This window comes from Scyliorhinus torazame, chromosome 15 (genome assembly GCF_047496885.1).
Source record: "Scyliorhinus torazame isolate Kashiwa2021f chromosome 15, sScyTor2.1, whole genome shotgun sequence".
In the NCBI taxonomy this organism is placed as follows: domain Eukaryota; kingdom Metazoa; phylum Chordata; class Chondrichthyes; order Carcharhiniformes; family Scyliorhinidae; genus Scyliorhinus; species Scyliorhinus torazame.
The window spans coordinates 81871758-81889891 of NC_092721.1; the positions used below are offsets into that span (position 1 = coordinate 81871758).

At 49.9% G+C, this 18134-nt stretch overlaps 1 long non-coding RNA gene across 1 annotated transcript; it reads left to right on the forward strand.

Moving 5' to 3' along the window:
• The first annotated feature begins 801 nt into the window (after positions 1-801).
• LOC140391650 (uncharacterized) lies at positions 802-18093 on the forward strand. Its single transcript, XR_011935150.1, has 3 exons — positions 802-867; positions 13296-13423; positions 17954-18093. It is a non-coding gene; the product is annotated as an uncharacterized lncRNA (long non-coding RNA).
• Positions 18094-18134: the final 41 nt, after the last annotated feature.

Sequence of the window (18134 nt, forward strand, 5' to 3'; positions counted from 1 at the left end):
TGACAGCCATGCCCTCAGCTGCTTGGGCCCTAACCCCTAGAAATTCTTCACTAACCATCTCTGACTCTCTCCCTCTCTCTTCCTCTTTAAAAATACTCCTTAAAAGCCAACCCATCGAACACACTTTGGGTCACCTTTCCTCATATTTTCTTAATTAGCTATGTGTCGGTGTTCTTTTTTGATAAATCTCCTATGAACAACAATGGGCTGCTTTACCAAGTTAAAAAGTGCTACATAAAAGCAAGTTCATGTTATTCCTGATGAATTATTGGTGGGTATTTACCTGCTTCCCTGGCTGTCTTGTTGTTGGGTTTGTATTTCTTTGAAGTCAGAGACAGAGAACTGTGGAAACCTCATGCACTTTATTTAACCTCCGGAGGTTCTGTTCAACCAAGTGAGAGGGTCCAAGCCTGTAAAATATCATCACATGGCTTTGTAGAACATTACATATCTTCTACTTTATCCTACTGCTTCTCTGATGCTTTATGAGGCACAATATCACTTACTTTTAGGATTTTTAATGCCTTTATACATCCTTGCTTTATAATTTCGATAAATTTTTAAAATTGAAATCATATTAACTGACTGCGCAATAACTACGTAACAAAATATTTGGCCAATGCTTCAGCAATAATTACTCTGAGGCATGAATTTTTGGTTTGAGTCATTGGGTTAATTAATACTCTCGCTCTATATAAAGATAGGCAGTGGACACTGTCTTGCATCGTAAACCTGTTCCCCACACGGTGAACAACCAAAATGAAGACAATGCGTGTCTATCTTACGGTGGTGCTCGAACTAGGCTTTCTAGCCTTTGTGTCATCTGCATTTCCATTGTCTACAGTGACGGAGAGAGGAGGTCCTAAGGTATGTAAAGAACTCAAGCATTCTTATTCTAATCTTTATTAGTGTCACAAGTATGCTTACATTAACACTGCAATGAAGTTATTAATATGAATGAAGGTGTATCTAATACTATTCTTTCTTTTAGATATCTAAGAGTATCAAATTAATATGATTAACCTGACCACATTTTTGTTTTGTTCTATTTCTGGTCCTTTGTGCTTTTGATTAAACATTGTTAACAAGACTATTAAAGGATATGAAATATTAAGCCTGCTAAAGCTGGAGTTAAGTCAGTATTTACCGAAGCTGTAGCTTTGCTACTCAATGGGAACATTAAATCTGTCCATTTCTGAATAAAGTACCAAATGCCACTGAGGATCCTAAGAATGCCGAGCTTTGCAACTTTTATTCCTGATTTTATCTTTTGCCCACTGCCTTTGCTACGCCCACGTAACGAGATAAGGGACACTTACGCAGTTAAGTGCTTGTGTGTTGCTTGGGAAATGTTGGGCCACATCTTCCGATTGAAGTGGCAGCAAAAGCAGAGAGTCCGAGAAAGCCTACATGAATCCATGCATGCCACCTCTGGAGGGCAGAGGTCAGCTGCCAGGACCACTCAATAAATACATCCAACCCTGCCCCTGCCATTGGAGACAGGGCTGCATAATCTAAAGTTGTCCTGAAATTTACACTATTCTGCCTAGACTTTCCTGTGGGAGTCCCCCTATTACAGCTGTGCATGTTGGCATTCCCCTATTACGGGAGTCCCTGGGGGGTCTCTCCCTATTTTGAGGGTCCCTTGAGGTGGGGGGGGGGGGGGTGGCATGTGGGGAGGATCTGCGAAAGGACACGTGGGAAGGGAGTGCATAGTTGGCGTAATTGTCCCTCGGATGTACTCCACCAGCTTGGCCCTAGTGTGGTGGATCTTGCAGTGGGCCAAAGGGGCAACCATTTGCCTTTTGCCCACCATGAGGTCCACCATGTCAGGTTCATGATTGCTGACATCACAAGTGTTCCGCTCCCATGTGATTCCGGCCATGGGGACTGGAGAATCACTGGAAATACAAATGGGTTATTAAGACCTTTTTACATTTACTCACATCCTCCCCACCAGCGTGCATCATGGACCTTGTTCACGCTGCCTGCTGGAGGGTCGGAACATTGCGTTCGGTTTGGACCCCGCCGCCGATCCCAATTTTCCCCTGAGAATCCGTCCCATTGTGTTTAAACTTAAATAATCGGGTCATCGGATTAGGGTGGGATAAGGATGATGGAGCTAATGGGAGGTGTTAGGGATGTACCAGGTCTCTCGCAAGCAGACAGAGTTTAGTTTTTGGCTGGAAGGTGAGCTGAGAAGCAGTTGCTGAGGAATACAGCCAGAGATTCTGCATTATTCAGAGTGTCAGGTCACTCTCTTCAAGCAGCCTCAAAAGATCTCTTTCCAATGTTTGGTAGTAATCAGGAGCGGTATTCTCCAATAATGGGGCTATGTCCCCACTCCAGCAGAAAGTCCAGAGTGATTCTCCTACCTGAAGCGGTCTAGCAGGACCCCGGAGTGTTCCTCGCAGCTCTGGCTGCAGATACGGAGCCTCGCACTTCCGGTCGGGAGTCCTCGCATGCGCATGGGGGCGGCCTTCGGCGGCCGCCACTCGTGACATGACGGACTCGCACCGCGGAGCGGTCCCAAAGATATAGGCCTCCACAAGATCGCGCGCGCCCATGGATCGGTGGCCCCCGATCGCTAGCCTGGCCGTCCATGTGGTCCCCCCCGATGAAGGATCACCCCGTCCCCCACCAGGGCGGCGGCGGACGCCACTGCCCGTTCCCGACAGACAAAACTCTGTGGAACAGAGAATCGCGGGAGCGGCATCACGCCGGTTTTTAGGCGTCAACGCCCATTCTCTGCCCCCCGCGCTGAAACTGGGATCGGAGGCTTGGAGAATTCCGTTCCCTGTCTTTGCTACCTCTAGTTCAAAGTGGATTTTGACCTGAGATGAATTTTGCTTGAGTGGAGACAAAAGATAGCAGTTTGGACTTAATGTTTTGTTTTATTGTTAAGCATTGTTTAATGGGTAATTGTGAACTCTTTTCTTGTATGGTGGTAAAGTTATTTTAATCCTGTGTTAGTAATAGCAAAGATGTGGAGATGCCGGCGTTGGGCTGGGGTGAGCACAGTACGAAGTCTTACAACACCAGGTTAAAGTCCAACAGGTTTGTTTCGATGTCACTAGCTTTCGGAGCACTGCTCCTTCCTCAGGTGAATGAAGAGGTCTGTTCCAGAAACACATATATAGACAAATTCAAAGATGCCAAACAATGCTAGGAATGCGAGCATTAGCAGGTGATTAAATCTTTACAGATCCAGAGATGGGGTAACCCCAGGTTAAAGAGGTGTGAATTGTCTCAAGCCAGGACAGTTGGTAGGATTTTGCAGGCCAGATGGTGGGGGATGAATGTAATGTGACATGAATCCCAGGTCTCGGTTGAGGCCGCACTCATGTGTGCGGAACTTGGCTATAAGTTTCTGCTCGGCGATTCTGCGTTGTCGCGGGTCCTGAAGGCCGCCTTGGAGAATGCTTACCCGGAGATCAGAGGCTGAATGCCCTTGACTGCTGAAGTGTTCCCCGACTGGAAGGGAACATTCCTGCCTGGTGATTGTTGCGCGATGTCCGTTCATTCGTTGTCGCAGCGTCTGCATGGTCTCGCCAATGTACCACGCTTCGGGACATCCTTTCCTGCAGCGTATGAGGTAGACAACGTTGGCCGAGTCGCACGAGTATGTACCGCGTACCTGGTACATTCTCCAAGGCGGCCTTCAGGACCCGCGACAACGCAGAATCGCCGAGCAGAAACTTATAGCCAAGTTCCGCACACATGAGTGCGGCCTCAACCGAGACCTGGGATTCATGTCACATTACATTCATCCCCCACCATCTGGCCTGAGAAATCCTACCAACTGTCCTGGCTTGAGACAATTCACACCTGTTTAACCTGGGGTTACCCCATCTCTGGATCTGTAAAGATTTAATCACCTGCTAATGCTCACATTCCAAGCATTGTTTGGCATCTTTGAATTTGTCTATATATGTGTTTCTGGAACAGACCTCTTCATTCACCTGAGGAAGGAGCAGTGCTCCGAAAGCTAGTGACATCGAAACAAACCTGTTGGACTTTAACCTGGTGTTGTAAGACTTCGTACTGTGCTCACCCCAGTCCAACGCCGGCATCTCCACATCTTTGCTATTACTAACACAGGATTAAAATAACTTTACCACCATACAAGAAAAGAGTTCACAATTACCCATTAAACAATGCTTAACAATAAAACAAAACATTAAGTCCAAACTGCTATCTTTTGTCTCCACTCAAGCAAAATTCATCTCAGGTCAAAATCCACTTTGAACTAGAGGTAGCAAAGACAGGGAACGGAATTCTCCAAGCCTCCTGGTTATCCTTTACGGATAACCTCAGCCAGTCCAGGAATTGAGGCCAAGCTGTTGCCCTTGTTCTGCATCAAACTAGCTGTCCAGCCAACTGAACTAAACTGGCCCCCGTTGTTGGAGTAAAGTTTGTTTTGATATACCATATGCTTATTTTTGCGTGGAATCATTCCTGGAGCGAAGTATCCTTTCTTCACTGTCTTACAAATTAAATAAAGTATTGGGGTTTCTGTCTGGTATCCTAGCAATTGTTGGGGTCTGGTCCAGGAACGTAATAATTTGCATTGCAGAGGCTGAACACCAGCTCTCAGACACTTCCTCCTATCTCCCACTGGACCATGACCCCACCACCAAACATCAAGCCATTGTTTACTGGATGGTCACTGACCACATTGCCTCTGATAGTTTTCTGTCCACAACCTCCAAACTCATAGGGCCCCAACCCCGCACAGCTATTTCTACATCTTTCCCAAAATCCACAAACAGGACTGTCCAGGACAGTCCGGGAGACCCATTGTATTAACCTGTTCCTACCCCAAAGAACTCATTTCTTCCTGTTTTGACTCAATCCTCTCTCCTCTTCTCCAGTCTCTTCCTGTCTACGTTTGTGATTCATCTAACGTCTTAAGTCATAACAACATTTTCCAGTTCCCTGGCCCTAACCACCTCCTCTTCACAACAGACGCCCAATCCCTCTACACCTCTGTCACCTTCCAGAGGGTTTTCCGTTTCTTCATCTCACAGATGCTTGAACAATCCCTGTCCACCACATCTCTCTTCTGCCTGGCCAAACTTGTTCTGGAACTAAATAATTCCCCCTTGTGCTTGTCTCACTTCCTGCAACAAAAAGGTGTGGCTATGGATACCCATATGGGCCCCAGTTATGCCAGGCTTTTTGTGGGCTATATGGAAGATTTGTTGGTCTAATCCTACTCTGTCCCGCTCCTGTAATTGTATTTCCGTTACATTGCTGACTGTATTTGTGCCACTGCATGCTTTCATCTGGACTTGGAAAAGTTTAACAACTTTGCTTCCAATTTCCACCCCTCTCTCACCTTCACATGGTCCATCTCTGACTCTTCCCCTCCCTTCCTTGACTTTTCTGTCTCACGCTGAGATTCTCTGTCATGTTTCTTGGTGGCGGGAAGCGACCCTCTGTTGGCCGGCAGTGGGATCTCCTGGTCCCGTCACTCTCAGTGGGATTTCCCATTGAATCCATTCCACATTACCGGGAATTCTGGAGCAGAGGTGCGCAGTCGGCAGGACCGGAAATCCCGCTGGCATGACCAGCCAGAAGATCTCGCCCTCCATTTCTGGCGATAGACTGACCACCGATATTCATTACAAATCCACTGACTCCCACAGCTACCTCGACTACAGATCCTCGCACCCTGCTTCCTGTAAGCTCTCCATCCCATGCTCCCAGTTTCTCCACCTCCACCACATCTGTCCTGATGATGGAATCTTTGAAAATGGTGCTTCTGAAATGTCTGCTTGTTTCCTTAACCGAGTATCCCCCCTCCACCCCACCCTGGACCTGTGTCAATTTTGACCCCTTTCTCAGACCTCTGCCCTCACCCCTTCCACTCTCTCCTAGAAAAATAATAGGGTCCCCCTTGCCCTCACATTCCACCACCAATTTGGTCAACTACGGCACAATGCTACCACGAACCACGGACAAATTCTCCGTCGGCTAACGTCGGAATTGGGAAACACGATTGGTCGGAGTATTGGTTTTGACGCCAAAATCATGACGGGCGCAAGTTTCACGCCAAATCACAATTCTTCGGTGCCTCGAAGGTGGCATCAATATGTTTCAGAACACATGTACAGTAAACGCCATTGGCTTATCATTAGCAGGCCTGATCAGGTATTCGCCAGGGCCTCCGCGATTTTCTACGTCCACCGGGGGAATTCCCAATGGCGAAATTCACTTTTGCTTTTAAAAATCGTAAAACAGGTGCCGTGGCTGCTGAGGGAGGGAGAGGGGGTACGGAAAGTGGCCAACATCATCATAGTTTGCCAATGGTTCTGTTGCTGGGTGGGGTGGCTTCTGCTAGGGCCAGGGCGATAGCGAGGGACGGCAGGAGGTGGGCTTTGGGATTGGGGTGGACGGGCATGGAGCACCATTGCCGCGGCCAGCAAGGCAGCCATGCAGCTGCACATGCCGCTGACTGCCAACTATGAACTTAGTGGCAAAAAACGTATGGGTTGGGTGGACCCCCTGGACCCCTCCCCCTCCCCCCCATACCCCACCCCAGGTGCCCTCTGGCCCCAGCCGACTCATCAACGGGATGGACGTGCTCCAGCACAACCTGTGCTAGCTTGTTGGCTGGGATGAGTGTGTGTGGAGAATCGTGTGTATATGCAGCTGCAGCTTGTCAGTCTCCCGAGTGTCAATCATGAATCCGGTGAATCCCGCACCGTTTCTCATTGGAATCGATTGTGTTCCACATGGCGCCGGTGCTAGCCCTTCAATGGTCGCTGAATCGGTCCAGTTTCAGTGCCAGCTTTGTTGTTGTGGAAGTCCACAAATCCTGCCCCGGCATCAACACTTAGTTTCAGGAACAGGGAATTCTGCCACACATCATGGGCGGGATTCTCCGCCGGCGGGATGCTCCGTTTTGCCGATAGCCCGGGGGTTTCCCAACAGCGTGGGACTGCCCCACAATGGGAAACCCCATTGACTGGCCAGCGTAACAGAGAACCCACCAGCGTGGTGAAGCTGAAATGTGGCACAGTGGGGTGGAGAATCTAGCACCATTTCCTCAGCCTCCCTGACACGTTGCAGCACTTGGGACCCAATATGGAGTTTGGCAACTTTGGATTGTGACCTTGCACCTCAATCTTTAAGCTTTAATTTTTAAAATTAATGAATACATGTATTGCCTCAATGCAAACTCTCCACCTCCCCCTCAGGCCATCTGTCTTTTTTCTTAAAGTTGCTACATCTTGTTGCAAACACTCGTGGCTACGGCTTAATATCTGACACATTCTACCTCTCTAGTTCAGATGAAGAACCAAATGGACTCTGAACATTAACCTGTTTCTCTCCCGACAGATACTGCCACACCTGCTGAACCTTTCCAGCATTCTTTGTTCTTGTTTCAGATTCCAGCATCTGTTGTATTTTGCTTATTTTCCTGAATTGTCCAAGTTTGTCATCCTGGCATCAAAGCAGCTGGTGATGCCAACATAGTGCCAATTCAATGTGTTTGTGGATGTCGCACGGTTGTGTGTGCCCATATCAGTGGAGAATGTTGGCAGGGTTTCAGTGGGAACAGCCGGCACTGGAACCTGCTCCCGGGGAATACACATCCTCCTTCAATGTATTTGCATTTTACATCGGGAGAGATTATTGAGACTAAAATTTCCCTGTATGAAGGGTGTCGTGTTGGGTGTTCCGATAAACAAACGAACCAACGCGGTTGTAGATGGTATAACTCTGTTTTATTATTCTGTACAATAATAACTATTAACTTCTGGCTGTGGCTCGTACTTCACCAGCTAACCTGTGGACCCAGCTCTATCACTATCTTAGTGAGGCACTCAGCACATGGTCTATGTCTGAGTGGTGCGCTGTGAGCTCTGTGCTCTGAGCTATCTCCTGGTAGACTGAGCGGGAACTGTGGTGTTCCCTGTTTTATAGTGCGTGTGCTCTCACTGGTGATTGGCTGCGATGTTGTGTGTGTGTTGGTTGGTCCAACTACCTGTCCATCAGTGTGTGTGTGATTGCACCATGATATGTTAATATGGATATCATGACATCCCCCCTTTTCACAAGGATATGTGCCTACATGATAATAAATAGAAATGTGTACTGAGTGCATCTGAGTATGTGTGTGCAATATTTACAACATGTACATGAGGCTAAACTATATACAGAGGAAGGTGTCAGGTGCAACAGAGCAACGAGGTTGTACCACAAACAAAACAAGTGCAATCATCGAATATCGAAAGAGAACTCCTGGAACGACAAGAAAGAAACACGTTAACAGTACTGTAAAACAATTCAGTGAGTCCAATGTGCAAACAGACTCATAAGTCCAGTCTATTAGGTGGGCGACGCATTCGGGTTGACCGCCTCAAGGGTGGGTCAGGATCCACCGGCTGAGGAATGGGCCTGGCCACGGGCGAGAGAGGAATAGGCAGAGTGGCAGGAAACTTAACAAAGTCGACATCAGGGACAACAGGAGGGCGTGGCACCGGTGGATGATCACGTAGCGAGCGCGGAAGCAGCTGAAGGGCCCGCCGATTACGCCGGCGAATGGAGCCATCAGGCAGGCGAACCAGGAACGAGCAGGGAGCCACGCGGCGGAGAACCTCGGCGGTTGCCGACCAGCCACCCTCTGGTAGGTGTATGCGGACGTTGTCTCCAGGCGCCAGGGCAGGAAGATCAGTTGCCCGAGCGTCATGTGGCACCTTCTGCTGAGCACGCTGCTGTCGCATCCTTTGCAGTACTGGAGCATGGTCGGGTTTAGGAACATGAATGGACAGCACAGTGGTCCTGAGGGTGCGACCCATCAACAGCTGGGCTGGCGACAGGCCCGTGGACAGTGGGGCCGAGCGATAGGCCAGCAGGGCTAAACAGAAGTCAGATCCGGCATCAGCAGCCTTGCAGAGGAGCCGCTTCACAATATGGATGCCCTTTTCCACCTTGCATTCGACTGGGGATGCAAATGGCTGGATGTCAGGTGTGTGAAGTCGTATGAAGCGGCAAAAGAAGACCATTCCTGGCTCGCAAAACAGGGCCAGTTGTCAGACATGATGATGAGCGGAATTCCATGGTGAGCGAAGGTTTCTTTGCATGCCCGGATGACAGCTGATGACGTCACGTCGTGCAGGCGTATGACCTCCGGATAATTTGAAAAATAGTCAATTATGATGACGTAGTCCCTGCCGAGCGCATGAAAAAGGCCCACACACACCTTTGCTCAGGGGGACGTTACCAACTCATGGGGCTGAAGGGTCTCAGTGGGTTGCGCCGGCTGAAACCTTTGGCAGGTGGGGCAGTTGAGCACCATGTTGACGATGTCGTCGCTGATGCCCGGCCAGTACACAGCCTCTCGGGCCCTCCGCCTGCACTTTTCAACTCCGAGATGGCCTTCGTGCAGTTGTTCGAGGACAAGCCGGTGCATGCTGTGTGGGATCACGATCCGGGTCCAGCTTTAGGAGAACACCGTCAATGATGGCCAAGTCGTCCCGGACATTGTAGAATTGTGGGCACTGCCCCTTGAGCCACCCTTCCGTCATGTGGCGCATCACACGTTGTAGAAGGGGGTCAGCCGCAGTCTCACGGCGAATGTGGGCCAGACTTGCATCAGTAGCCGGCAGATTGGCCGATGTGAAGGCTACTTGGGCGTCGACCTGAAAAACGAACCCCTCCGATTCGGGCGGTGTGTTCACTGCTCTAGACAGGGCATCCGCGATGATGAGGTCCTTTCCCGGGGTGTAGACAAGTTGGAAGTCGTACCTCCAGAGCTTGAGCAGAATTGCGCTGGAGGCGAGGGGTCATATCGTTGAGGTCCTTCTGAATGATGGCGACCAGGGGGCAATGGTCGGTCTCCACAGTGAACTGCAGAAGACCATACGCATAATCGTGGAATTTGTCGATGCCGGTCAACAAACCCAGGCACTCCTTTTCAATCTGCGCATAGCGCTGTTCTGTGGGGGTCATGGCCCGTGAGGCATGGGCGACCGGGGCCCATGATGCAGTGTCGTCCCGTTGCAGGAGTACCGCCTCAATGCCGGACTGGCTGGCATCAGCCGAGATCTTTGTGTCCCGAGTGGTGTCGAAGAACGCCAATACCGGGGCGGGGGTGATCTTGATCTTGAGCTCCTCCCATTCCTTCTGGTGTGCGGGCAGCCACTGGAATTCCATTGTCTTCTTGACCAGGTGGCGAAGAGCCGTTGTGTGCAAGGCAAGGTTGGGAATAAACTTCCCCAGGAAGTTGGCCATTCCGAGGAAGCATAACACTGCCTTCTTGTCTGCCGGCTGCGGCATGGCTGCGATAGCTGTCACTTTGTCTGCATCCGGACGCACCCCTGACCGGGATATGTGGTCCCCCAGAAACTTTAGCTCAGTTTGGCCAAAAGAGCACTTGGCTCGGTTGAGGCGCAGGCCCTGATCTCGTATCCGTGCAAAGACACGCTGGAGACGACTGATGTGCTCCTGTGGTGTGATGGACCAGATGATGACGTCGTCAACATAGACTCGTACCCCTTCGATGCTCTCCATCATCTGTTCCATGATGCAATGAAACACTTCGGATGCCGAGATGATGCCAAACGGCATCCTATTGTAGCAGTATCTGCCAAAGGGAGTGTTGAAAGTGCACAGCTTCCTGCTGGACTGACCCAGTTGAATCTGCCAAAAACCCTTTGAGGCATCAAGCTTGGTGAAAATTTTAGCCCGGGCCATTTCGCTCGTGATTTCTTCCCGTTTGGATATGGGGTAATGTTCCCTCATGATGTTGTTGTTCAGGTCTTTCGGGTCGATGCAGATCCGGAGCTCGCCGGAGGGCTTCTTGATGCACACCATGGAGCTGACCCATGGCGTTGGCTCCGTGACCCGGGAAAGCACTCCTTGGTCCTGCAGGTCCTGCAGCTGCTCCTTGAGGCGGTCCTTGAGTGGTGCTGGGACCCTACGAGGTGCGTGAATGACCAGGGTGGTGTCCGGTTTGAGCCGTATTCTGTAAGTGTAGGGCAGTGTGCCCATGCCCTCGAAAACCTCCTGGTTGAGGGCAAGGAGCGAGTGGAGCTGCGCCCTAAAGTCTGCATCCGGGAAATCGGACGTGCCTTCTGGAGACAAAATGTGTACCCACTGAACGAGGTGGAGGATCTTGCACGGCTGTGCGCCTAACAGAGAGTCCTTCGAGGATCCAACTATCTCAAAAGACAGTGTGGCTGTGTATGAATTGTGTGCAACCTCCAGCTGGCAGGACCCCATGGCCGGGATAACGTTTCCGTTGTAATCGACCAACTGACAGTGGGATGGCAGAATCGGTGGTTTGACCTTCAAGGTGTGGAAGGCTGACCATGCAGTGAGATTGGTGGAGGCACCAGTGTCTAAGCAGAATGTGATTGGTGATCGGTTGACCATTAGGGTGGCACACCATTCATTGCCCGGATTAATGCTGTGCACTGGCATCGGCTGGTGGGTCCGACTTGGGGACATCCGGTTCTTGTTTATTACCGCAACGCGGAAGGGTTCCCGGTTGTCGGTATCACCGGTCTGCACGTCGTCAGGGTATGATTCCGTGTATGGGGGCTGGATGGCCCGCACGTCCCTGCGAAGCTGGCGGAATTGCGGAGAGTTGGCAGGTTGAGCTGCTTGACAGCAGGCAGCGTAGTGGCCCATCCTGCCACAGCGGAGGCATTGTCACGCTTTGGCCGGACATTGCCGCTTTAAGTGTGCGGATCCACAGTTGCCGCACGTCGTGACATCATGGCGTTTGTTGTGCCACCGCGCATGCACGGTGCGGTCCTGCGTCGAGCGCGCCTGCGCATCCCGTCCCTCTGCGTCGAAGTTCCCTCTTCTTTTGCCGCATACAAGCGCGGGAGGCCTCGGAAAGCGCACAAAATGGCCGCTCTCGTCCGGGCCGCGGGCCGGGAGGGACTCGATCGACTGGACCCCTGCCATGCCGATTCGGCCGCCTGGAATTGGGAGTACCGTCTGGTCGCGTTTTCGTGGAGGATGCAGGTCTCGATGGCAGTCGCTAGGGTGAGGTGCTTTATTTTGAGGAGCTGCTGGCGTAGGGTGTCCGAGGTGACCCCAAAAACTATCTGATCCGGAATCATGGAGTCGGAGGTGGCCTCATAGCCGCAGGACTGCGCGAGGATACGGAGGTGTGTCAAATAAGATTGAAAAGGCGCATCCTTACCCTGCAGGCGCTGCTGGAAGAGGTACCTCTCGAAGCTCTCATTAACATCCACGCTGAAGTGTTCTTCAAATTTTAGAAGGACCGTCTTGTACTTCATCTTGTCCTCGCCTTCCGCGAATGCCAGGGGGTTGTAGATATGGATGGCGTGTTGCCCCGCCGTAGAGAGGAGGAGGGCGATCTTCCTGGTGTCCGATGCATTCTCCCTGTCTGTGGCTTCTAGGAAGAGTTGGAAGCGCTGTTTAAACAGCTTCCAGTTGACGCCAAGATTTCTAGCGATCCGGAGCGGCTGCAGCGGGCTGATGGTTTCCATGGCGCAGGATGGCGGGTTTCGGAAGAGGTGCAGGTAGGTCTCACAGTCACTGGTGAGTTTCCAGTCCTGGTATCATGTTGTGTTGTGTGTTCCGGTACACAAACGAACCAACATGGTTGTAGATGGTACAACTCTATTTTATTGTTCTGTACAATAATAACTATTAACTTCTGGCTGCGGTTCGTACTTCACCAGCTAACCTGTGGACCCAGCCCTGGCAATATCTTAGTGAGGCACTCAGCACATGATGTATGTCTGAGTGGCGCGCTGTGAGCTCTGTGCTCTGAGTTATCTCCTGGTAGAATGAGCGGGAACTGTGGTGTTCCCTGTTTTATAGTGCGTGTGCTCTCACTGGTGATTGGCTGTGATGTTGTGTGCGTGTTGGTTGGTCCAACTACCTGTCCATCAGTGTGTGTGTGATTGCACCATGATGTGTTAATGTGGATATCATGACAAAGGGCTTTAAAAATGAATTTCTGTAATGTAAATACTATGATATTTAACAACTTCGAAATCATTTAAAACTATCGAGTGTATTTATTTGGATGATACAAAGATTAGGAAGAAGTTTCTCTTTGAATGAAAGATGAAAAATGACTGATTCCCTTAAATAAGAACCCACAAACAAAATTGCAGTCTCAAAACCCACAATTTTTAAAGTTGTATGTTTTTGTGATTTAAGTCATTGGGGGGATTGGTAATTATGGGTAAAAAATAGGCATTGTTTGTTTTTCATTCAAAAGGGAATTTCAACTTTTAATAACAATAAAAGAATTAATGCTATCAATTCAAAATAAATTATTTTCTTGCACCTAGAATGCACAGAAAGCTTATCATCTTAAAGTAATTGCAGACCCAAAGACTCCTCGTTGTGGAGTGTCTGATATGGAACAATTCAGTACTTTTGGCAACACTATATTTGAGAAGAAGGACCTCACTTACAGGTGTGACTCTTGGTAATTTGGCATTGCCTGTTTATTAAATAATTTTGGTGAATTTTATGAGTAATTATAATTGCAAATGCACCAGGCACAAATGACACATCTTGGCTCGTTCTGCATCAGTTCCACTCTGGTAGAACATGGGACAAGAATGCTGCCATGCTTAGCTTGGGCAGGCATTTTAAAGTCAAAAAATTGTATTAAATAACCAATTTTCAATGAAACCAGAGCCTCTAAACTATATTCCAGATGCTCAGTGCTCAGGGTTTAAATGTCCAGTTTGAAACTTCTGAAAGGCACTCCGCTAGATAGCTGTTGGAAATAACATTTCACCAAAGTCAAACAGCACATTGTTAGTTTCTGGGCTTTTAGGAGAAAATAAATTTAAAGTTTGAAATGTATCTGGTCTCCAATCTGAGTGTGATATAGACACTCTAAATGTCCAACACTAAAGTGGTATTCATTATACTCACCAGGCAAACTGGAACTGGAGGAGGAATGGGATGGTTAAAAAGAACATGCACACTTAGATCAGTTCCAGCTTAGGTACAGAAGATGTAGACATCTTTTCCTTGCCCTTCATACCTCAATAAACAGGCTAATGTGACTATATCTAGACATATCCAGAGATCTGCTTGGAAGATCACTACCTTGGTGTGAAACTGTGCCAGAAATGAGCAGATTCATGAAACCACATCTTCAAACATCTTTGTCGAACAAATTATGTCACTGGCTGCCAGGGTGATCATTGCCTTGTACTTATTTAGCGTTGCTCTTTCTGAGTAACACACTGAGATATCTGTGACATTTTCAGTTCATAGCTGACTCCGGTTTGTGACAGTTGCATTATTTATCCAGGCAACGATTTAAATATTTTCCCTCTCTAATTCATGTTTTCAACAATAATGTACTGGTATGCACTTTTCCTTAAAGTGCAGGGTATCATAAATGGTTTGTATTTGACCATGCAAGCTGTTTCCATGATGGAGATTGTTCTGACCCTCTTGGGAGTGAAGGACTGTGTTTCCCCCTTAAACAGATGAGTTTGAACTCCCCCGGTAATTGTGGGCGGTGCTTCCCCTTAACAAGGATGCAGGTGGCCCTTTGGGGAGAGAAGTAGCAGTTTTCGTGATCTTGTGTATATCGGAATGAACCAGTCGTTCATTTCTGTCCTACCGTGTCCCTGTTGTTTCTCTCATTTGGCTTCTACTCTGGCGACGAGGGTAAAGTGGAGCTGCCACATCCGCTGTGCGTTATGCAAACAATCCCTTTCGTTCATGCCCACAGAGGCTTCCAATCTGAACGGAGAGATGCCACACATCGGGAAACTCAACCAATTTGACGTGGGTACTGATGACTGAGAACAGGTGCAATATTTTTTACGGTCAAACAGAATTGTTGGAGATGAATGACAGACCGTTATCCTGCTGGCGTCAGTCAGGGGGGACACCTATGCACTCATCACGAGCCTCACACATCCAGACAGACCAGACTCCAAGCCTTTCACCATATTGGTGGCCCTGCTCAAGGTACATCTTAACCCGCAACCCCCGATACTCGTCTGCTGGTTCTGTTTTCACATGGCCTTGCAGACCCAAGGAGAATCAAATGGCAACATTTTGGCACGCTTGAGGCGGTGGACATCACCATGTCCCTAGAGAGCACAGAGAGCAGCGTCCAAAGGTTTTGTGCCCGCCCAGTACCATACGCGCTGCGATCCAAGGTCGACGCAGAGCTGGATCATTTTGAACACTTGTGTATCATCCACCCCGTTCATTTCACTGATCAGCTGCACCAGTGGTCCTGGTGATGAAACCCGATGCTCCATACATCTGTGGGGTGACAACAAGGTGACCATTTGTTAAAAAATGGACAACGGAGGAAGAGCTGGAGGATGGAGCACAGTCATGCCGGAGAACCAGAAAGGCCTTCATCCTCATCGGATTCTCACAGGACGAGGCTTTGTCCATCCGCTCTCAATTTACCCTCAAACCCTCCTTTCCCCCAATACCCCCCACTCCATAGTCCCCTCCTCCCCCTAATCCCTCCTTCCACACAATCTCCCCACCCCCCATTCCAGGGTGGGATTTGGGGGCGCAGCCAGGACATGGTGAAGGTTAGAGGCTTCACATGCATTTGATTTTTCAATTCTCCCCAACTATCCCCCCGCCCTGTGCCCAATCAGTGTTCCTCTCTCTTCTTGATCTTTTGTGGTCTATTAATACGTCTAGTTATGTCCCCAGGATGCAGATCAGAGCTGGAGGCAGCCTGCTGCTTTTTGCTGTGGCCTTTAATGCCCTTGGCGAACAGCCGCTGGAGGGCCTCGAGCCGGGGTTCCCCAGCCGACTTACCAGTGTCACTGGCATCGCCATATCACCCTGTTCTACCCGCTGCCCTTGAGATGCAGTGGTGTCAGGTGGGGAAGGTGCAAAAGAACTGGAGACCGTCATCGTCTCCTTGGTGCAGGCCCTGGATCGGCCTCCAGCGTCCCCCTCCTGCCCAGAGGGCATTGGGAGTCTTCATGGCACAGAGGGGCAGCTGGAGTGTGCTCCAGATGTCTCTGAGTCATCTGGCCCTGACAATCCTGGTGGCTCCCTGTTTGTCTAAATCATGGTGCCAACGCCCACAGTGATGCTCCTCAGTAATTGGGCCATGCTCTGCAGTGTCCCAGCAATGTCCACCTTCGACTGGGACATGTCCCTCAGTGACTGAGACATGATGTTAATGCCCTCAGCCAGGATCGTCACACACTGAACCAGGCCTTGGGCACCACCATTCAAGACGCAGAGGTCGTGCTCTAGGCTTTCCACAGCGGTCACCCCTCTAGCGTGTTGACCTCGGTGCCAAGCATTGTCAGGATCATCTCCTGTGCCCGTAGCCTCCCGGACTCCTACAATCGACTACACATTTGCTGGAACGTCGCTGACATCCTCTCCTGAATATCACGGCTGTGTCTCATCATCTGCATCAGCTCTGGAAGACCCTTGTCCAGAGACTCGGCATCTGACTGGGACCTCGCTGAATCCAGGGATCCAGCAGACCTCTGACTAATGACTCTCTTGGATGTTCCTGTCTCCACCTGGTGTGCATCAGCAAGTGTGTGGTGCTCACCAGATTGTGCCCCAGAAGCTGAGGGTTGTGCCTCTGCGCTGACGGAAGTTGGGGGTGATCACTGTGACGATGGTCTCCTCGGAGCTCTCCTCCAAGGTGTTCTCTTGGGTGGCAGGGAGGGAGGAACGACTCTGGAAGGCCCGATCCCATCAGATGGACATCCGGCAACACAGTACACACGTGGTCAGTGAGAGGGAGGATCATTCTATTTGACATGAACAACTGACTTGAGGCAGCTCGTCTGGATGAAGGGGCAATGGATCATTCCCTCTACGGTGCAGGCCCACTTTGCTGTCAGTGATTACTCTCTCCTCGGTCAACCCCACAATTACCAAGGCCCATTCCTCATGCTGGTGAGGACTTGAATCTCTGGTACTCTGCGCCCCCCCCCCCCCCCCCCCCCCCGTCCCCCACCTTGGCCTTTCCTGCTTATTATGGTCTATCTTCTGCGGAGACAAAGAGAGGGCATTGTGAGCCGCACGCTTGATGGGTCAGGTTGGTCTGTAACAGGTGGCATGTGTGGACACTGCACCTGGACATGAAAGTGTCATGCTGGTGGGTACCAGTGTGTTCTGAGGAGCAAGCATGAAGATCGGAAGTGGGGAGGGTGCGAGGTATCAGTGAGTGATTTGTGGGGGTGACACAGCGGTGGGTGGGGGTGGGGGGGGTGGTGTCGGGGATGTGCGAGAGTTGGGAATTTGAGGGGTGGCAGGTAGAACTGATGCCAGGAGAGAGGTAGGAACTTACCCTTACAGCTCAGTGGAGGTTGTTAGCCACCTTCCCACATTGTAGTGCGGTCCTCCGAGTCATGCTGCCCGCACGGACAGTCGCTGTCACTGCCTCGCAGGTGGTGTTAGTAACCCTGCTGTTGGTCGCGGTCCCCTCGGGGGAACAGGGTGGCCTGCCTCACATCGACTGCATCGAGAAACCTGACCAGGTCAATATCCCCAAAGCAAGGAACAGGTCTGCACGCTGTGTTGTGTTGTGTTGTGACTGGGAGTGGGTGGTGAGGGAGCGTTTAGAGCTCCCCCTGGTCAGCAGTGAGATACTGAGGAGCTAGTCTGGCGAATCAAGTTGTGAGATAGCCAGTAATGGCAAAAGTCTCCTGGGGGCTCATTTCCTGCTCTAAGTGTCGTTAAGTACTGCCCGTGATCTCGCCAACACAGCCGTTGAGAAACACGCCGCCAAACACGCCCAAGATCACACTTAGAAATGTTTCCATTAAATCGCCCCCATAGTCTTTCCATGGAAACTGCCACCTGAACTCCTTGTTTGGATGCTAATGTTTGTCACCATAAAAGTGACTGGAGCAGGTGGCTTGAGCTGTTTTCTGAAGGACAAACACTCAGAAACAATTACATATAATCAGCATAATTATCCCTATAGTTTTTCAAGATCGTAATTAACTTTGTCTCCACACAGATTAAAGAACTATACATCTGATTTACCGCGGGATGTTGTGGATATTGCTATGAAAGAGGCTTTACAACTTTGGGCTGATGTTACTCCACTGACATTTACTCAGACAACATCCCTTGCTGATATTGAAATTCTATTTGCTTCTGGAGGTATGTTCAAATTAATTATTATTATTAATTAGACA